Raw genomic sequence first — 22829 nt, 5'->3', positions numbered from 1 at the left:
TAGGAAGAAATTACTGGGGGAACGGGAAGGTCTTCACACCTTGTCTGAACTGCATGTGGTTGCTAAACATGTGCATGGACACAGGGAGGCCATTCCATAGTTTGGCTGCCTGGACAGTGAGCGAGCGGCTGCACCATCTTTCATTTTGAAACTGCATGTCACAAAAACTCCAGCAGAGGAAGACTGCAAGGCACTGGCAGGGATGCACTGCAGATATTCAACCATGAAAAACATATGAGCAGTATTATAGAAGACCTTGTGCATCAGGCAAAGTGCCTTAAACTTGATCAACAGGACGCCATTGGAGTAATAGCAGTGAAGATGAAATATGATCTCTGCGACTCAGGTGAAAAAGAAGCCTTGCAGAGGTGTTCTGTATAATCTGCAATCTATGCAGAGTCCATTTGGATAACCCCAAGTAGATTGCATTCTCAGGGATCCTCAAGGATCTACTCTTTCCCCTGATTAGTTAATGCTTTAACCTCTTGCTGACTTTATCTTGCCTTTCACCACCATATTTTAACCGTGCAAGGATGACACCTTGATTGCTTTCCAGTCCACCTAACCCCTCGTCACCTGGCCATGTGCTCTGGGTTACCCACCCACCTTCGCCACACATGCTAAATATACAAGTAATCTTTGACAATTCAGCTTCATTCACACCGCAAATACAAGAGATCACCAAGAAATCTCACAATACATTCTCCCATTCGTAAATATTGAACAATAAACCCAAGTGATAACAGCAATGGTTTTATCCATACCCGAGAACTGCAGTAGCGTTTTCCTCGGGTTACCCAAGGCTCTAAGCCAACAGCTTCAGGTGATTCAGAATAAGGCAGCCAGATAGGTTCCGCTTCTTACACCTTGGAGACCACACCTCAATTGCTCTGAGGCCCACCATTGGCTTCCTGTTGCTGCCCGCCTCACGCCTAAGGTCATGTGCAAGATTCGCAAAGCTTCCTGACCCTCTGGTCAGTCATATCACAAGCAATAACTCCCAACCTACTGCCTTCCTACGGCCCTCAAATCTTCATCTGCCACAACCATTGGAGAAAGATGCTACGTGGAAGAACAAGGGTCGCTGCTGTGCCACCTTTTTGACCCCTCTCCCACTAGGTTAAGAGAAGGAGGAAAACAACCGATGATTTACAACAAGACTTAAAACTCACCTCTTTAAACCTCCTTTGGACCTTTCTGGTGAATGCATTTTCTTTTCCTTTACTACCACAGTTATGTATTGCACTTGTCCCACGGCACGCGTGCACTTGCATTGTTGCACTTGCCCTCTTTGATCTTATACTTATCCCCCCTTCCCTCGCACTTGTCAATCTTGAGATGTTCCAAGGCATGTGGAAATCAATTGTCTATTCCCCTTTTCCACAGAAGCATCACGAAGCGGCTGTGGCTATCACAATAACAAATAAATACACGAATGAATGAATCAATCAATGAATTCATGAGGAGTAAATCTGTTCTCCCACCCACTTTTCCATGTTTGATGCATGAAAGTTCAAACATGTAAATCACTTTGAGAGTTATTTTACACTATATGCTAATTGCCAATGTGTGCACCTACCTGTTGCTGGGCCCTTGCATGCAATTTTCAACACCCACAAAGTGGAGTGTAATCGTGTAGAGTCAATGAGGCCACAATCCCCTTTCCTTTTCACATTTACTCCCTGCTTGTGTGGGAGATACACCACTGCGTATGAGTTACGCTTTGCTGGTGGTGTTTTATAACATGTTACTATGGAATCCACCGGCAATACCCCAGGTGTAAAAAGCAAGGCACATGCCATAGGAATTCTCTGGTTTTACGCTTGAATAAAAATCTCATGCAGGTGGAAAATACTTTTATCCTTTCAATTTTCGGTACATTCTGTGCAACATTCCTCCATGTGTGATGGTAGTCTCCAGAGATTGGATAGCTTCTTTTGCATGTAATCCAATCAGAGTGTTCCTGACTAGGAGGGTCCTGTCTTCTCCTCTGCTGGTGAGCACTCGCTGTCTCGAATTATACAGAGATAGGCTTACCAGGTCTTGTTGTCAGTCTGGTGGCGGAAAGAACATGCTTCAGTGCACAGGCAAGTGACCTCAAAAAGGTGAAAATAACACAATGCAAAACCTCTGGCGGCGCAATGAATCTAAAGCAATTCCTTGCGGTTATCCTGTGTCTTCCGTGCCCGTTCACCTCTTACTTGGTTTAAGCCTTAAACTGAGGCAAGCCTCCACAAGCATTGGCAGAACCAACCGTTTTGGCTTTTGTGTAGCCTTGGGGGTGGGCATGTTCTAGGCACTGCCACAATCGTGCAAGCTGGCCATAAAACACCAAAAGCTGAAAGATTGAGAGATTACCTGCGCATATGATGACAATGTCGGCCCTTTGCAAAGCCTAAATATCAGCCAAAGCTTGTTTTTAGCAGGACTTTAGTGAAAGGACACAACGTGAAAGCACACATATTACAGTAACCTGAAAGTAGCCAGATACGCATACATTGTTTTACCTCACCGGTTGTAATTTTATTGAGCCTAAGTTTATGTGTTACTATTATTCCAGCCAATCGTGTTCATTGTATCCACCTCTAGCATGCATGAGCTATACTCAGATGTACAAACAACTGTTGCACACAGATCTATGCAGTAAATGCACGAAGGAACTCTGGATGGCTACTCCTTATAAGGAAGTACATGTGGAAACAACTGAATCTACGTTTAGGCAACTCAAATGTATGTTCTATGTTCTTACGCATGTATGTGCTGTAGTTCTCTTCTTTAGGATTTCTGGGATGTATGAAAGGCGTCGGCAGCCTTGAGCCCAACTGGTAGGCACTGTGCCCTGCTGGCCCAAAAATGGAGGGATATGCACACAACTCGCCCGCACTTGGCTCACGAACACACCCAGCATCCACCTGCGCTACTGGGATAAGGAGGCCACCCACTCTGCAACACTACTACTGCACAATATAAATGAGTCACACAGCAGCAGTGTGGGATGACCAGATTCGAAGCACACACCGTATGTGCATTGATCAAGGTGGTCATTTTGCAGTTTCTAAAGGTGTGCTCATGCCCTCACAGTGGCACAGTGCCAGATTGGCCAAATCCGAGAAAGTGTAGACGGCCGCTGAGGTAGCCTGTAGAACACTGTTTCTCTCAGGAATCTGTGTGCAATCATCCATGCGCTTGAGCATGGCATCAACAAAGGGGTTTATTATATGGCAGTGAAAAGTTGGGAGGTGTACCCATAGCACAACAACTGCATTGGCGGGACTCTTGTACAGAAGTGCAAGACTGAAAGCAATTTCAAGAGTGGCTGAATATCAGTGCTCTCTGTAAGGAAAGATCAGCAAGCGAATAGGAGCCCTGGGTATTTTGAGTTTGATAATTCATAAATTGATACAGGTAATTAATCTCAGAAAGGGTGATCTACTAGCCAGATCTCCCTTTCCTTAGCTCCATCTCAAAAGGTTCAGGTTTAGAGGACACAGGTGCCCACTTGTCAGCTACAGTGACAGCCAAGTCGCTACATCGAAATGACTCACCCCACTCATCTCGCCATCAGTTTACCCGTGCCAGACTTCGACAGACCAACTGAACCTGGTGACCCCCATGATCTGCATTGCTTGAGCATCACTTTGAACTGCAGTGACCTTCAGTTCTACCCCCATCAGTTTGAAATAAACTGTCCGTTCAGCACCTAGAAGTCTGGCTCCCTGTTGTCAAACCACTGAATAACAACACAATTATTGACTGGCAACTGCCCGCCAGGTCCATTTGTGGACCTTAGAGACTGGCTAGGTTGCTTTAATCCCTGTTGCTACAAGAACATATCCTTTTTGCAGAACGTTGTGTTTTGTATTGTCTTACCCCCTTGGCTCATTATCCAGAGTGTTTCATCTTGTTATCTTTGCATATTCTGTATTCTTACTACAGGAGGGAGTTTTTGTAGTGTTTTCGATTTAATTATTATTGCATATGCTGTGTTTAATTAAAGTAAATATTTTTTTTTATAGAACCTTGATTGCACATTCCTTTATTTTGGACTGTGATACCTTGCTGTTTGGGTTGCTACTGTTTCATATTCACACCATTCCTGAGAGTATAACCTTCCCTCTGCCCACGTTACCAGAAAAGGTGGAGGAGGTCTATCTATTAACTCTACCTGTTTTATCATTATGATTGGGTTCATTCTTGTTTTGCAGAAGTGTGAGGGCTGAGTAGGCACTTTAATATCTACCCATCCTTCTACACCTACAGGGCAGAAGTCAATTTGTCACACTGACGTTCTGTGTTATAAAACAAATACAACTGTTTGGTGTCTGAATACATGGTTTCAATACCTGTTCTTCTGTCATGTTTCACAACCTCGTCGCTGTTGCCTGCCCTGCTGCTCCTCCGTGGTCACACTTAACAGCTGTTGGGCCCACTGATATTCAATGTCAGCATTTCCTATAATTGCCTCCACTTCCATTCCCAGGAAAAAGCAAAGGCAGACATGTAATCAGCGCTAGGGTTGTTGCAAGCAAAGAACTGGTGTCACAAAACTGAAAAGTAACCATTGTCCTGTGACATTCGTGGTGTAAACCTAGATTTAGGTTTGAATTCAGGTGAATAGTAATCAAGTAAGATAATCTGGAGCTCCTGCATGCGGTTTCTCATCTCAAACTCCTTTGTTTCATCTAGTGACCGCAGTAGAAAGGTGTTCTCTATGTCGGTTATGGTAAGTTCAATTTTTTCACGCATCAGTATTCTATCTTTGATTTTGCCAAACTTGCGTCCCCAAAACAAATATCAACTTCAGTCTACGGGTGAATTTGAAAAGGTCTATTTAAAGATCAATTGGATAAGACACTATGGGTGGTGCAAAAGATAATCCTTTGTTCAGCACATAAAGCTCCTCTACAGTTAGATTTCTATTAGATAAATTGATTACTAAGTTATTCAAGTGCGCTTGTTGGTCACTACTTTAAAGCTGGCCCTTGTGAGTCTTTTGCTTCAATCTTGAGCGGTGTCTGGATCTGTTGATTTGTCCACTCACCCTCCTTCCTCTCCTCCTGCTGCTGGGATTGTCGTATTTAAATGTTTTGTCAGTTGAAAACGGACCTGTTTCTTTATGGTGTTTCTATTGCCTTTTTTAAACCTACGGATTTGATTCATGTACCCTCTATTTGCTGTAATCATGCCGCCACCTTCAAAACTCTAACCTTCTTGTTCAGACTCTATGTCAGAACTTCCTGGCGATGTATTCGGGGTGCTACTCCTTGATCCATAAGTCATTTTAGTATTATGCTTGGATTGCAAAGTGCACACTCTGTCTTCTCTATAATCGAGTCAATCACAGAAAAATGTCCTAATTTTATGTAGTTTAATTTCATCCTGATATTCCTTCAGAATAGTATATATTTTTTGAAAATTCTTCTCCTTGGTCATTTCTGGTGACTTCATTTCTGCGATCTCTTTCTTTATATTCTCAATCTGTTCCAATACTCTGGCATGCTCCCTTGATTGTCCTCCCATTTGTTGGCCAAGTCTATATCATCCTCATTGGAGAAATATGGGAAGATCAGAATTTTAAGACCTCTTGATATTTCTTGCATTTGTAAATAATTCTTTAAGGATGCCATTTCCCAATATTTATTTATCTCTTTTATAGATTCTCCTTCAAGCTTGATACATTTTGAGCGTAAGACTTCTCAAATATGGGAAGATGGACTGAATGCATGCTCCATGCTCCCTGTGGGCACGAAAAGACTAATAGTGTCATCTTCCCTCGTAAGCAGATATTCAGCCATTGTTGCTATTTTTGGTTGTGCCTCATCTGCAGTGTTTCCCTCTTGATTCAAAAATGGTTTGTCCAGATTCTGGTTATTAAGGATAGTATCACTGTGCCGTTGGCCAGAGAAATTATGAAGTAGGCCTGTCACACCTGGGAACACCTAGAAGTTATACCCCCTCCTTTATGTAAATATTTGAAGTTGCTTTAGTGTTTCCAAAGAAGCGCTGAGCAATGAGCTAATTTAGAAATTAGGATTTTCAATTTTTTTATTTTACCATTTTAATTCAGAAAAAATCCTTTGCTTATATTGACCTTTCTTAATATCATTGGTAACTGCTCTTTGAAACTATCAATGACATTGTCATGTAACGTTTGTGGTGTAAACCTACATTTAGGGTTGAATTCATGCAAATGGTAATCAACTGAGATAATCTGGAGCTCCTGCATGAGGTTTCTCATCTCAAAGTCCTTTGTTTCATCTAGTGACCACAGTAGAAAGGTGCTCCCTATGTCAGTTATGGTAAGTTCAATTTTTTCAGGCATCAGTATTCTTTCTTTCATTTTGGCAGTTGCGTCACAATTTCTTTTTTTAACTTCGATTTTAGGGTTACATTTGAAAAGGTCTATTTGAAGATCAATTGGATCAGAGACTATGGATGGTGCAAAAGATAATACTTTGTTCAGCACATTAAGTTCCTCTACAGTTAGATTTCTGTTGGATAAATTGATCACTAAGTTATTCAAGTGCGCTTGTTGGTCACTACTTTGGAGCTGGCCCTTTTGAGTATTTTGCTTCAATCTTGAGCGGTGTCTGGATCTGTTGATTTGTCCACTCCCACTCCTTCCTCTCCTCCTGCTGCTGGAATTGTCGTATTTACAGGCTGTGTCAGATGAAAACTGACCTGTTTCATTATGGTGTTTCTATTGCCTTTTTAAAACTACGGATTTGATTCATGTACCCTCTTTTTTGCTGTCATCATGCCTCCACCTTCAGAACTCTGATCTTCTTGTTCAGACTCTATGTCAGAACTTCCTGACGATGTATTTGGGGTGCTGCCCCTTGAGTACTTGGTGAGTCTGTATGGTCAAATCTCACTACGATATATCAGATGGTATACTAATTTGGACTAATGCACAGAAATTATGCATCATATTAACAAATAATGAGATGCAGGGACACAATATCATTACTAATAAACTCATAGATAAATTGGTACTTTGCCTGGGTGTAGTATACATTTTTCTTTGTTTTTAAACTTTATTAAGTGGTTGACATTGCAACAGAAGACAAAAGCAGCAGCAGTGAAAACTGAAGTACAGTTTAACATTTGCTATTGCTCACATCAAAGCATGGTATATGGTAAATAGTGGCCTAGGTACATACATTCCTGCCCGAAGGGGGCCAAAGTGAGAGGAAAGGATTAGTGACCGTGTGGGGTGCCTCTATTATTTTGAGTACTTGCCTGTTTGGACAGAAAGTAATTGCAGTTCGTGGGTTGTAACCAGGACCAACGCTCTTCCTGGTCAGAGGCCCATGTGATGGCCCGTAGCCAGTGCGTTATGGATGGGGGGATGGGGCAAAGCCATAGCAGTAATATACATCTGATTGCCAATAACATATGGAGGCTCGCCAGCTTGTGAAAGCTGCAACGCAGCTGCCTGCTCGAACCTGTGAAACAAGAGGTTAAGTGGGGTAGGCTCAATATTAAAACCAAATATCACAGGCATAGTAACACATACCTCCCCCCAGAAGGCTCGCAGTTTGGGGCAGTCCCAGAGCATGTGGAGATATCCTGCCACATCAGAGTGACATCTGGGGAATTAGGCAGATTGTGTGTGGGAGAAAAGGTGCAGTATGGGCGGGGCTGTAGTGGAACCTATGCAATACCTTGAATTGTGTAAGTCAAAACCCAGAGTTAAACGAGACAGTCTGAGTCTGCAGGCACATGTCCTCCAAAATCAGTAATGTCTATAGCTAGGTCCTAGGGCCAGGCATCGCAGAGTTTCGTAAGAGGCTTGTTGCAGCAGCATTATAGCAAGTCGTATAGCCTGGATACTCTGCCACACGCGGATATGCTCCCATAACGATATCCAGCAATGGTTCATCGGAGGGAAGTGTAGGGAATTCCAGCCAAGTCGCTGTGGCAGCAGGCGGAGCCCCGCGTATTGCAGCCAGCACGAGGAGAGCCTTCATGTTAGCCCCGGTAGATCCTGAAGCGTAATGAAGGACCCCATGTTGAAGACATCCCTCATGGTTGTATAACCCTCTATCGCCCATTGTCATGCAGATACTTTATTTATTTTCGTAAAAGACCGGAAAAGGTTCCACAATGGCAAGTCCCCAAGAAAGGGTGTGGGTAGTCTAGCATTCTCCATATCTTGCCCCAAGCCAGCGTAGTCATAGCAATAGGGTTGCAGTATGTAGGGTCTTTCCACATTGGTAGCAATATCAATGAACCCACATCATGATCGCCTGCCACGAGTTGTTCTATTTTGACATGTGGGTGAAGTGTATTGACGTCAAACCAATAGGCTGCGTAGAATGCCTGTGCTGCTATTCAGTATTTCTCAAAGTCTCAGGCGGTAAGTTGGCCCTGTGTATAGGGTCTCGTTAATGTGTCACATTTTAGTCTGACCGCCCCTGTGTGCCACAAGAAGTTGTTAATCTCGACCTTCAGTGTCTCAAGGAACACAGTGCCGGGCCACACTGATATGTTGAAAAAGTAGTATAGTAACTTAGGTAGGGTGATCATTTTAAGGAGCGCCACCCGGCCAACTATTGTAAGTTGGAGCTTTGCCCATACACGAAGCTTGGCTGTAAACTGGGTAAGTATATACCATAGTTTTGGGCGTAGCGTGGTGTTGGGTGCCATGCTATGACAATGCCAAGGTATTTAATTACCTGGGGAGTCCAGGTAAATACCATAAGGTCAGGCGGGGCGGCAGTAGCATTGGTAAGGGGAAATAGCTCAGATTTAGCGGAGTTGACCTGAAGCCCAAATAGGGTCCCAAAGGGCATCATGAATGATTGGGGCAAGATTCTGTGTAGGGTCACGCACAAACAGTAGTGCGTCGTCTGCATATAGTGAGATAATTTCAGGATCACCTAAGAGTCTGATCCCTGTTTGGCCGTGTTTGTGTCAGATTGTATCTCCAAGGGGTTCCATTACAATAGCAAATATTAAGGGAGATAATGGGCATCCCTGCCGGGTGCTGCTGTAAATGTCTAAGGAGGGCATGAGAGATCCTTTTATGTTAACTCTAGCAGATGGGGACAGGTATAGGAGCTGTACCCAGGATATAAATCTGGGCCCAAAATTGCATTTACCAAGCACTGCCCATATTAATTACCAGGAGACTGAGTCGAAAGCCTTTCGGACATTGAGAGCTGCTGAGACAGCTTGTGTATCTGGGTTTATCTGTGCCAGAACATTGAATAGGAGTCTTAGATTGAGGGCTGTAGAGCGGCCGGGGACACAACTGGATTTTTCTGGATGGATAGTGTGTCTCATGTAAGGGGCAAGACTGAGGACAAGTACTTTGGTGAATATTATAACGTCTGAGTTTATGAGGGAGAGGGGACAGTAGGACTCACATTGCTCAGCAGGTTTATCTGGTTTTAGCAGAACTGCAATCACAGCCTCACGTAGTGTGGGGGGAGCGTTTTCAGTGTACAGGATTCTTCCTATAGCGCAGTCAAGCGAGGGGCTAGGAGGGATTTAAAGTGTTTGAAGAAGTCCATAGTGAGGAAATCCGGGCCAGGGCACTTTCTGGGTGGGAGGGACTTGATAGCAGCGGAATACCCCAGCTATCTCAGATGTGGTGTGAACCAACATAAAAGTTGCTTTTTTGCACAAGTGGAACATGGTGGGTTCATCTCGCTTGTCGCACCATGCTGGCCTGCAGTCTTCCAGGTCTCTCACCCTCCCCGTACTGTCTTGCCAAGCCGGGATTGTCTAGAAACTTCAATTCTCTGTCTGCGTTTGTCCAAAATCTGTCAAGTTCAACCTTAATGTCACCCAGGGTAGAAACACTAGGTGTAGATGTGTACTGCAGCTCTAGCTGTTTTAGGTTGGTTTCGCTAGTGTGTATGTCCCTTCGTGTCGCCTTAAACAGACTAGACCCGGTGGCCAGAGCCATACCTCCCACATAGACTTTAAAAGCCTCCAATAGAGTCACCTGTGTATCCACTGAGCCTGTTTCGATCTCAAAATACTCATCTACACATCTCCCCATTTCGGTCTCAGAAACGGGGTCTAGCAGCGCCTGTGGTTTGAATTTCCATATTCTTCTAGTTCCCAGTATGTCCTCCAATGATAGCGTCAGCATGATTGGAGAGTGATCCGAGAAGGTTCTGGCGAGTATGCCAGCATCCCCAAGGTGGGATATGTGGGTTCCGGATAGCCACCACATGTCTATCCGGGAGTGGGAGTCGTGGACTGTAGAGTAGTAAGAGTATTTGTGTAATGTCGGATTGAGTGCCCTCCAGGCATTCATCTTCTCAAGGTCAGCTACGCCCTGTCGTATCATCTGGTCAGCCCAAGTCAACTGTCAGACCTACTTCCAGAGCCGTCATGATTTACGTCCACTATTGTGTTGATGTCGCCGCCCCACAGGACTGGTATTAGGGGGTACAGCGCCAGCAGTTTGAACACTTCTGAGTAAAATCAGGTTTGTCTATGTTTGTTCCATATACATTTCACAGGACAATTTCCTGACCCTTTAGCACAACCTGCAGCAGTAGATAGCGCCCCAGTGGATCTAAATGTGCCTGCTTGTGAACATATGGTATGGATTTAGGGATAAGGGTCATAACACCCAGACTTTGAGTTGATTAAGAGGTAAAATACCTTTGTTTGTCCCAGCTTCTGGAAAACTTTTCACAGCTTTCGGTCAATGGTTGCGTCTCCTGTGAAAACAGGACACCCGCCCTGTGTGGCTTAGTGTATAGCTGTAAGCGTTGCATTTTGGTTGAGTTACCGAGACCCTGAACATTCCAGCTCATTCACTGTAACGGCTCAACCCCCATCCAACCAGAACATAATTTAGGCCTGGTGCCCTGATGGGTAAGTTTCAGGTAGTGCATTGGAGCCCTAACTATGTAGCGCTGCATTCTATCAACAAACTCAGGCATTTCAAGCATTTCTTGTATAACTAACCCACATCCCCCCTCCCCTCCATACCTTCCACAATCAGAGGAGTGATTGCCCCTACCCCAACTTTGCATGGGGGGCTGTCTGCCGACCTTGGCCCGGCATATACACAGCCTGACTTACATTTCTATCAAACAGGTTACGGGTGTATATTTCCCAAATATATAGAGCAAAATAGTGACATTGCTGATGGTAACTTTGGGGAAATGCTGTTGGTTCTTCAGGTATTAGCCACCCTCTGTCTGAGACCTTTCAGTGATCGGCCAGCCAGAGGAACCGGGGAACAAGAAAGCATGTTATCTGTGGTTAGACTGAAAAGTGATCATCTAGTGACTTCATTGCTTCCTCAGGTATGGTGAAGAAGTACACTTTGTTGCTGTGCTCAACTCTCAGTCTGGCTGGGTAAAGCATGGCATATTTCACATTGAGGTCATGGAGTCTCTTCATTGTGGCCATAAAAGTCTTGCGTTCCTGTTGGACAATGACCAAGAAATCAATATATAGGTGTATCCTGTTGGAGTCTAGTAGTAGTTCCCCCTTGACTCTGGCTGCCCGTAGTAGTGTGTCCCTGTCGCAGTAGTTAAGGACTCTGGCTATGAATAGGTGGGAAGGAGCCCAGGCTTGGGTTTGGGTGCAAGCATGCAGTGGGTCCATTTTATTGCAAATTGTGGGGATCATTTCAGGGTGTCCAACAAGGACAGCAAGGTGTGTTCAACAAATTCCTCCATTGACCCTTCCTTGTTTTCCTCGGTATCCCTATTATCCTCAGATTGTTGAGTCTTGATCGGGACTACAGATCTTCATTCTTTTTGCCAATGGACAACACCTGTTTCGAGAGCGAGGTCACGCCCTCTCTAAGGGCTGCAGCCTTGTCCTCAGTCTGATTTTTCCATTCAAGATTTTATTGAGCTGATTGTGCCTCTCATATCATCCAATTTTGTGTGTATGACGTTGAAACCCTCTCGCATGTACTCCATCAGCTGGTGGAGCTCGCTGTATTCACCTATCTCATGCACTCCACCGGTCATGTCTCCTGCAGCATTGGCATCTTCCCCCGCCCTAGGCATGGCTTTAGCAAACATGTTTATCAAACTCTGTTTCTTCCTGGCTCCTTTGTCATCGTTACTCTGCTACACAATTGGGGTTGTGTTGTATGGTACCCGGTAAGAGAGACAGGCACGGCAGTAGTGGCAGCAGTATCAGGGCAATAGGCGCAGGGTCTGTCAGTTTGCTGCAATTTGCCAGTGTGGATTTCAGCAGATGGAGGTACTAGTGAAGTTGTCTGAGTGACCTGTGTGTCGGGTGTAAGGGATGTTCCAGTTGCCGCTGAAAGTATTCAACAGTACACTCCAACGGTATTGTAGAAGCAGCAAGGAGTGTTCCGATTTCTCGCCTGGGTACCAACCAGTGCCAACCGCCCAGCACATCACCTCAGTGAGTCAGCGGTCCGAGTGCGGTTGACATTGCTTGTAAAATTGCTGCACCTGTCAGGTCAGAGCAGCAATGCATCTATCATATAAAGTGGACCGGAGCCCCTCCGGGTGGTTGGCAGGAGCCAGGGCAGTAATTTAGGATCTGGTAGCTCCTTATGCAGCGGTTGAGCCACGCTCTGTCCGCCACGGTCACTTTAGGCACTGAGGATATAGGGAGTACTGCACAGCTGGGGGTGTGTACTGATGGCGATGCCAAAAGAAAACTGGTTGATCTTTGTCCTAGGTGTAAACAGCAGGCGAGTGGTCTCATGGAAGCTAGATGGCGGAGGCTCCAGAGGTGAGGCTCAGGGGCATCATATTTGTTAATGTGTACCTGCTGCGTGAGATACCTCTTCGCTGTTTAATATATATTGCTGTTCAGGCAGCCTATGGCAGTGGGGGGCCGAGTGCTGCGCACTCAGCCAGGCAATCAGTCGGTGTATCGGCCAGGAGTTCAGAGAAAAGTTGGGGCCGCACTCTGTCCGCGGCTGTAACTTTAGGCGCTGAGGATATAGGGAGTACTGCACGGCCGGGGTGCGTTCTGATGGTGATGCCAAAAGAACACCGATTGATCTTTGCCCTAGGCGTAAACAGCAGGCGAGGGGTCACATGGAAGTTAGATAAGGGAGGCTCCAGAGGTGAGGGGCAGAGCCATCATATTTGTTAATGTGTATCTGCTGCATGAGATACCTCTTCACTGTTTAATATATATTGCTGTTTCAGGTCGCCTGTGGCAGTGGGGGACCTAGTGCAGCGCACTCAGCCAGGAAATCAGTCAGTGTATCACCCAGGAGTCCAGAGAAAAGTTGCGGCCGAAGGTTGCCAGGGAAGATGAAGGTGTATAATCCGGCCTAGATGTGGCAGCACAGCTCACAGGCAGCCCTGCAGTTGCCAGGGAAGGAGAGGATGTGTGGCCCAGTTCAGATGTAGCAGCACGGTGCACCAGCAGCACAAGCCCATGGGACTCCACGGCAGTTCAGATGGGTCCTGGGATGATGGCACAGATGTGGGAAGCCTGTGGGGGGAGGAACCAAGGGCTGCATGCAAATGTAACCTATTTACTGGACTGCGACAGCTGTACAGGATATTATGCTATCACTTTCAATTTATGTCATCTCAGCGCGGGTATCAGAGGTTGAGAGTTAACTGTGGTGTGCACATCAAAGCCTCGGTCCGTGTATGCCTCCCTCTCACACGTGGATGCAGCAACCAGAAGCTCAGCATATAGTTGGGGCGGGAGGCTACCTAGGGTGGCAGGGTGCGTGTTCCAGTACAGGTGCGATGGCTTACCACCCAGGCAGCTCAGGTCTGTGGGCCTTCACTGCAACTCTGGAGGGATCAGGGGTGATAGCGCGAGCAAGACCGCGCTCCCTGCAGTATTTGGGCCTATTGTGCCGTTCTCTGGCACTGTGGATATTAAGACCCCAGGAGTCGCTGCGTCATTCACGGGTTGTGGCGCGGGGTCCTCTGACACCAATCCGCCACAGGAGGCTCGGGTCAGGCAGTGCCGTTTCCAGGTTGTCAAGGTAGGTGTCGGCAGGAGCATGGCCTGGCGCTAGGGCAGGGCTCACAAGTTCGCTCGGCGGCCAATCTGACCTGGTTGTTCCCTTAGAGGGAGAGCTTGGTAGGCTTGCACCTGCCGGAGCAGGGTTCGTCAGTGGTGCCGTTGCCGGGGGGGGGGGGTGGGATCCAGGGCAGCTGCCTCTAGGCGCTCTCTAGTTTCAGCAGATCCACACTGTGAAGAAGGAGGAGCACACAGCCAGCAGCATGCCACAGGGCCAGTATTGCTGCCGTTAGCCCCCCGAAAGCGGGGTGCGTTGAAACCAGGATGATTCAGTAACACAGGTTGTCTGCAAGGCAGGCGTATCAGACTCACTGCATAACGCACTCTTTGATCAAGGTTTTGAGGCGCATAGTGATGCCGGTGCCAGAGCTGCTCAATTCGGTGGCCATCTTTGTTGTGTGCAACAGCGCCCCCCAAGTAGTACACATTTTTCAATTGTTTATTTAAAAATACAATTTTATAATTTATTATGTTTTGGTTATTTTTTGGCTTTTGGATTTTGGGTGTTTCAACGAATCTACACACTTTATGATGTATAATTGGCAACCATTAGATATGGTTCATAGACAGAGCATGAAAGATTTATTTTCACAACACAGAAAAGATATTTTCAGTTGTCCTCATGTCTTTTGTTTGTTTTCTTTTTTCTGTCTCCCAACTTTGACATTGCTATGTATATGCAAATTATGGTACAAATATGGTTGTGTTTATATATGAAATGGTTTAAGATGGACTTGATACTGTACTGTATGAGAAAATATAGCTCACATATCAGCCTTGAAAAAGATGATGGGTCGTAACACATGTCGGCTGTGGCTATGAAAATTAAAATTCAACCCTTGAGACGTATTAATTGTGCTTGATTATAGTCAGACTGCTCGATCTGAGTAGAAAGAGGTTCATATTTAAATTAAGCAATATGACCCGGGCGGCTGGGGCATTACCGACTCAGGTAATGCCCTGGGCCCATAGTTATAGGCCCGAGCGAAGGAGCAAGAAGGTAAGTGGGGGTGGGGGTGGGAGAGGAGGGAGGAAAGGGAATAATAAAAAAAAGCCTTACCCGAGTCCTAGGCGCGGGGCGAAGGCAGCCTCTCAGCCGCAGGGAGGCTCGGAGTGGGGATAGCCCCGCTTCCAGCCTCCTCATTGGCTGAGGTGCTGCCACGCCCCCCGCCGAGGTCAAGGCGGCTGGAAACCCGGCCGAGAATCGAAGGATTCTCGTCCGGGTAAGGACCCGGCGAGAGCCAATCAGAATGCGTGTTGCATTCTGCTTAGCTCTCGCCGGGTACTAATGTATATTATTGCACATTTTACTTTGGTGATTACTAGATCAATCTTGTCAGGAGGTTACTTCGCATATAACTAAAAGTATGATGAGTGCAGATTACTGGTGTACTTTATACCCCTGTGGGTTACTATAGATGGTCAACTAAACATGAGCGCCCACGTGGATAAAGGGGTTTGAATGTGTTTGGCCAACTGAGATCTGATGGACTACTTTTCTTTCAGCCATCAAGTCCAGCTGACTAATGCATTTATATTGATTAGACTGGATTGTAGTACTACATAGGAGTACCTTAATTTCTTATAAAGAAATTCCAAATATTTCAGAATGCTACAAAGAGAAAGCTCTTAAGAATTCACAGACGACCCTGTATTTCTGGAACACGGATTCAATTACATTGGAAAGCCAGTTGCAGAATTTAAAGCACTGTGTATAGCTCACAAAGTGTGCTACACTGACCAATCCACTTTTCTTATTAGGAAATCACTCAAAAATACACCCAATTGTGCTTAATTTGTAAATACTTCCATCATATTGCTTTACACAAAGTCAATACGCAATATTATGTAAACATGCTTTTTTTTCTGGGTACCTCACTCTGATATTCCATTCCAGTATCCACCAAAGAGGAATCTTAAATGTTGGAACTCATTAAAGATATCCGGAAAAGCTGTAGTTTATTTCAGCTACCATGAGACAAATATTGAAGAAAAGCTAGATGTGTATAATGTAGGTATTGCTCAGAGCCATGGTGCCCTGGAAGGTGAATATTTGCGCTCTATAAAAAGAAAACATAAACATAACTGAAGGAATGGCCAGTGACCAAGACAGTAAAGTTTTTATGATTCTTCAAAATGTCATTAATTTATATTGCATATGGCCTCAGTAACACCAAGTCTTAAACACATTTCAAGGGATTTTATTAGAATTTTGAAGGGGGTCCAATTAATGGCCACCCCACTCTCTGTTATCTTCCCATGGGCTCCCTCCACCCTACCCAGGCTGATGACCACTAGAGATTGGTAACCCCGGCTCTCTAAAATCATACTGGCTAGAGGCAAGGGCCTAAAGGCAACAGTCTAATCTATCTTTCTCCCACAGGAGTTCTTCTAAAGTGACAACCTCTCCTAGAAATTCCCAGGTTTCTTAAAAAATAACAGAAATGGTTGTCTTGTGCCAATCACAGAGCACTCTGGTTCTTTTGCTCACTCACTCCTTCCAGTTCCCCCCTTTCTCTTGCATTCACACCCCTCTCTCCTATCTCTCTTGCTCACCTTCTTCCCTCATTCTCCCGTCCCTTTGATATGCTGCACTCTCAACCCTGCTTGTTCCTTTCCTCTCACACCTCCTCCTTCTTCTATTCTCACCCCACCTTACTCCTTTACTCTCAACCCTTTCTTGCTCTACTGTTCTTACACCTTCTGACCCTGCTATTCTCGACCGTCATCACTCAACTACTCTGAAACCTCACCACTCTACTACTCTCACCCCTCCTTACCCCCACCAACACCCCCTCCCACTTCCACTCTCACAAACACTCTCTCATTCATAACTTCAAATCCACGGACATGATACCATCGCCTCTCACATCTAATACCTCACCTTCAGTCTTTCCCTATACTGCAGAGCCTCTTCCATCTTTTGGTGCTAACTCCACTTCCCCTTCCTTTGGTTACAGCGCTCACCTGACTTTGTGGGCCAATCTTTACTATTATTAGGGTATTTATTGAGCGCAGCCCTAGTTTCAGGAAGCAACAGAACGCTTTATAATCATAGGGGGAAGAACACAGTTAGGGAAGCAGAGATAAAATGAGCGGGGAGCTAACCGGCAATGGAGACAGAGGGTAGAAGATATCAGAGTCTCAGGTCGGGTGGGAAGTGCAGGGTGTGTGTACCTAGTTGTTAAGGAAGAGTAATTCCTTGAAAGGAAAGGTTTTGAGCTCTTTTCTGAAAGCTAGAAGTGATGGGTCAAGTCTGATGTTGACGGGGAGGAGGTTCCAGAGTCTTGGAGCGTAACATCGTAGGCCTGGCTTCTGGTTCTTCCCTTGCTTCAACGTCATAATTCAAGTCTGCACATTTCCTTACTTGTCGTGGATCACAGGCCTCCGGAAATGCGAAGTTTCTCATGCAGGTAGCTTGGGGCATTCAGGATGAGAGCCTTGTAGATGATGTAACAGGATGTGAAAAGGATACAGGTTTGCCGTGGGAGCCAGTGAAGTTCGATTAGGGTCGGGTGATGCGGTTGAATTTGCAGAGTCCTTTAATGAGTCTTGCTGCCGCATGCAGGATACATTTCAGGGGTGCCAGGGTTGTCACCGTAAAGCCTTCCAAAAGGCGATTGACACAATCCAGGAGGGAGAGGACCAAGGCTTGGACAGCGGATCTGAAGTTGTTTTCTGCGATGTAGGAATTGATTCTCCACAGGAGAGAAAGTTGGTACCAGGCTGTTTGTTTCTTCCTTTTTTTGTGCTGTTTGAAGGGGAGGTGTCTGTCGATGCTGAACCCAAAACACATGGCAGAGGTGGCCAGTTTGGGTGTGAATCCCTCGAGGTTCATAGCACAGAGCCACATCTGGATGTCATGGTGTTCGATGTTGGTGAGCAGTAGAAATTCAGTCTTGGAGGGGTTGAGCTTCAGGTAAGCACTGGACATCCACGACTGGATCAATGTGAGGCAAGCCTTGAGCCTATGAATGCCTTCGATGGTGGAAATCTTGAGGTAGATCTGCGTGTCATTTGTGTATTGGTGAATGTGGATGTTGTGTGAAGCGAGGAGGCTGCCTACCTTTTCCTAGGGGCTGGGATACACAGGGAAAAGCTTTGAAAAAAACATAAGCTCTGCCCCCATCTCAGCACAGTTTTGGCATGGCTGCTCTGTGCTTTCCTCAGTGTGCTGTGGATCTTAACGAGTTCCAGATTGCAGCAGTGAGTTGTTTGCATTTTCTGACCTGCACTGTGCTATGTGTGCATGATATTTTTTCAAAGTCTGCTTGAGTTGTCACATTTTGGATTTCCCATTTCTTTGTTTCCATTCTGAGTTTTCTTAGTTGCTCCAAGATGTATTCTGGGAGCGGTGGGCGTTGTGGTTTGACAAATGGAAAATAGAGAATATGAGATATAAACATATTGGATGGTGTAGGAGGACAGAGAGTGGCACCATCAGCAACTTGTAATGGGGGGTATGGATAGGAGCCCCCCAGACCTTCTGTCAGGGTTAAGTCCCCAAACCTGTCACATTCAATGATTGTCACAACTTTGTTTAATAACCACAAGTAACATGTATTCTCAGTTTTCATACATAATATGATGGCCAACTCTTCAGCCAGATGAGGTGCCAGTCTAAAGTGGTCCCTAAGTATTTCTATGATCTCCACATGGGCTTCCATCTCCTTAGCCCATGTGTCCCCAAACTAGTTATATTACCAAACACTACTGCCGGGTTACCCCTACAGTCTATATCAATCCTGCTTCTAACATGGCCCTGCTCTACCTGACTTCCACTGTGATGTTCTAAAGGTCTCACAGTTCTGGGTAACTCCAATCCTTTCCGCTCTCCATCTCAATGGCTGACTCCAAAATCACTATCCACATTCAGTCTCCTCATCTCCTCTTTAAACCTTTTTACCCTCCTTACTACTTCCCTGTCTACCTCTGTCTCTCTCTCTACCCCCTAATTCTGATCTGACTGGTCTCCTCCGCTACTCTTTTCTCTACCCTTTCTCTCTCGCTACCTCTTTACCACCTCCCCCATGTCTTGATCTTACCCCACTCCCACCCTCTCTCTCTGTCGCTGCCTCTCCCTCCTCCTGGCTCCACCAGCCAACTTACTTCGAGCTCATTACCTACTCATTCGTGCCACTACTTGCACTCTCCCTCTCGTCTCTCTCTCCTCTCACACACACTTTCACTCTGATCAACTATTGTTACTGTCCCCTCCCCTCTTCTCTTTCTCTACTTATTCCACAGATCCACTCTCGCACACTGTTTAATTGTTGTTTTATTGCGCCAGTGAACTGCCTATTATTGGTGCATATATTAAATTGTTGAACTAGCTGTATTGGCTGAATGGCTCTTAGGAAATATTTCTCTTTACAACACCTTTCCCTCCATTTTAATGGACCCACAAACGTTTTGCTTTTATTTTTCAATCTGTCCTGTCTGAACCTTTTACAAAGTGAAACCTTCAGCTTCACTACACTGGCTTTTGTCATAGGGAAACTGACATGTCCTTCAGGCTGTCAGTAGTGGGAAACATTATATCTCATAATCTTGTTACATTGTTGCCACTATCGGTAACTTGTTATCACTTTTGGTAACTTTTTTTATCATTGTACAATGCATCTTACAATGCAGTGCACTAGGGTACATTTTTTGTTTTGCCCTAGACTAACACTCAGAGGATGTTTGGTTACTTTAGGCATGCCTAAGAGACAAGCTGGTGGCAGCAGTTACTTTTTGCTACTTTTTAGTATATCTTGATTTAGCCTTACCACATTTACCTCGTTTGGCTGCCTACTGTGGCTAGTCTCCAAACATGACCCTGCCACAAGGTTTTCATTTGTTCCTTTGCCTTATTTTTACTAACCCTTCTTCCTGACCTGTGAGGGCAGGACAATCCTTATATGAACTTCCAGTGCCACGGAAAGCAGAGGCTTTTTGCAGGCTACTGAAGGGCTATGTGTGTCTGCTGCCAGGAAGCGGGTTAGGGCTATCTGGTCCCAATCAACAAACTGGTTCCAGTGTGTCTGAATGGTATGCATGAGCTGTGCCTCCAGTGGTCCTAATTGGACTATTGCTGGGGTGTGTTTGAGACAGATCTTGGATTGGCTAGTGGGAGTTTCGGCTTTTACTTGGCTTTTGAATAAAACGAAGAGCCCTGCACCAGTTCCAGAGAGATCCTGAAACAAACCTGCTGAAGCCAAGTATTCTGTCCAGCTGCAAGATGTTTAAAGGGACTTTGGACCTGCTGGAGGAAGGCCTGGAGACCAACGTCTGCTGCTGTCTGAGAAGAGCCCTGTCCTGCAGGTGATATTCTGAAGTCCTGCAAAGGAGTATTCATCCCTTGGAGTGGAGGGAACATCCATTCTCGATGTTAGCTCGGGGTCCTATGAAGAAGAGCCCTTGGAAGTGCCCCTGGATCACCCAGTGGCTGCCCAACTCAGAGTTTAGGCTACCGTGCTGCAGATGTCGCCATTCGGCATTGAGGCCTGGAACTTGGGATCAACAGCTTGTGCTACAGCACTCATCTCTGCCAGATTTTGTGGTACCAGCATCAAGGGGACCTGAGATACAAGGTGAAGTCCGACCATAAAAAGTGTGTCCCCGCGTCGCTGTACATTGGTGGCCATCATCCAAAAAGAGTTCCTGCATCCAGTCCTGTGCTGAGAGGGGACCGGCATCGAGTTCTTCTGCAGTCTCCATCCTAAAGACCTTGCACCAATATTTGTCACCGACCAGAGAAGTGCTCAAATCTGCAACCCCTGGGCATCAAGGACCATGGCTGAAGGTGGAAAAAGCAACCTTGAACCCTCTTCTAAGGACCTGCAAAGTCCTAAATAGAATCAGAGTATGGGGGTGAGTTGTATCAGTACTTACCTGAACCCCTAACCCCCTCTTAAAGCTTTGGTAACTTTTAGAAACGTTTGCAACAGTTTGGATTTGACATGCTTTCTCGCGCAAGCATTCCAACAATGGGGGAAACTTTTATTAGCTAGAACCAACTTGTTCTCTACCCTTTAGTACTCTTCATTGGACCCCAGAATCCCTCTACTACGTTTTTCCCATCTCACAAAACTGTGTGGAATACAGTGAAATTTGGGTACAAGGCCCCATACATCTTAGGGATGGAATTCTAAAGTTAGTGTTGTGTCTCTGTGGACCTGAAGTGCTGCATACTTAACTTCCTTTGCAGGGGTTTGTTATGTATTTTGCCATACTGAAGTGATTGTATATATGTATCTTTTATTTAGTATTGTGTGATACAATGACATGGTAGTAGCCATTTTCCATATTGTTATATGTACATTAATAAATAAGTATTGTTCTAACTGTCTAAGTGAGTTCCTTGATTTTTCACTGGGTGTACTAATTAAGGACCCCTTGCCAGGCTCACTACTCCTGAGACTTGCCTTGTCTTGCTACCTTCAACTGGTTTGGCTACAGCTCACAGAGTTGTCCCTGTCACTAAACTAGGTTGGCCTTCTATACATCAGTCCACCAGAAAAGAGCGTAGAAAATAAGCCCTAAAAATGGCATACGTGTAATACCTGATCAAATTGAGACATGATTATCATACCTTATTGGACTGATCTGGTGGTGATTTAATTATTCAGCAATAACATCTTTATTTACTTCTTTTGATTGAATGGATATTGAAGGCCATAATAAGAAGCTAATAATGTATAATTTCAAGCAACTATTTTCTTACGTATATGCACAAGAGTTCATATATATATTACACTCTCACTACACAACATCTACACAATTGGACACAACCTATCCAAATACAACAATGCTTAAAACATGCTCACTGTCACTCTCAAACTCATCTCCACTTTTTCCTTGCTCCTCACTGGTCTTTAGATCCTCCTGCTGCACTTCTGACCTCACCCTAACTCCTTTCTATCTCCTCCATGCTGGCTGGGCTTTTATAGTCCACCCTGCCCGCTTCCAACACGTCTTCTGGTTCCCATTGTTCTCCCTGGTCACCTGTGTACCTGGGCCAATCTCTAGCAAACATACCCCTTCTTGGGTTGGCCATTCTCCCGGGAGATATTGAAAAGGATCTTTGCCCCACCCTCTTTTCTGTCGTTGGTTTTGTGATGATCGCGACCTGGCTTAACAGTTTGTCTCTCCCTTTGTCTTGAACCTATAAGAAGTGTTTTGCTTGTTGGTCTGTCTGCTGTCTGTCTTCTCTGGTTTGGATGTGGTGTGTATTCAGCATATCGAGTAGTGATGTTTCTACTGTATTTTCCCAATGGGATAGGCTCAGTGGCTGTGACGCAGATTTGTTTTCTTCTTGTCACAACGCTGTGTCTTCTGGAAAGATTTAGTGACAAATATGCAATAGAAAAATAAGAGGCCTCCCCAGGACATGCATGGTAGGCATTTAAGTTGGGAACGTGGCATCAAAAAGCATCCTGGGGAGTCTGGGACTGGAGTCCCTCTCATCTCCATTAAACCACCTGTGGTGCAGGACAGGCTTTGGCAATGGACTGGTAGGCTCCCCGTGCCGGCTGAGAGGGTTCTGGTTGCTGTTCTGACAGTACTATATTCCTGACCTTGTCACATGTTACGATGAATTCCCAATGGAAGAATGGTCCAAGGCTTGAAATGCAGCATCAGACAGAAGATCAGAAAGATTTCTTCAGCAAATAAAGCTTGGCTTTGGTCCCAGGGGAAGTGTGTGGTAGAACACGAGTGTATTTAAAGAAAGATGAGACGAAAGATCTTAAAAACAATGTTTCTATTGCAGGGGTCTGCAACCTTTAGCTCTCCACATGTTTTGGACTGTGACTCCAATGAGCCCTAACCAGCATAGTCAATGGTGAGGAATACTGAGAGTCATAGTTCAAAACATC

At 45.4% G+C, this 22829-nt stretch overlaps 1 protein-coding gene across 2 annotated transcripts in view; it reads right to left on the bottom strand.

The window, feature by feature from the left end:
- The window catches only part of LOC138511534 (granzyme A-like), a 235246-nt gene that overhangs the window by 108961 nt on the left and 103456 nt on the right, over positions 1-22829 (bottom strand). The gene's annotated exons all lie outside the window — the stretch shown is intronic.

Source organism: Ambystoma mexicanum, chromosome 6p (genome assembly GCF_040938575.1).
Source record: "Ambystoma mexicanum isolate Mex_15411 chromosome 6p, UKY_AmexF1_1, whole genome shotgun sequence".
Classification (NCBI taxonomy): Eukaryota; Metazoa; Chordata; class Amphibia; order Caudata; family Ambystomatidae; genus Ambystoma; species Ambystoma mexicanum.
This window is presented reverse-complemented; position numbering and strand designations above follow the sequence as displayed.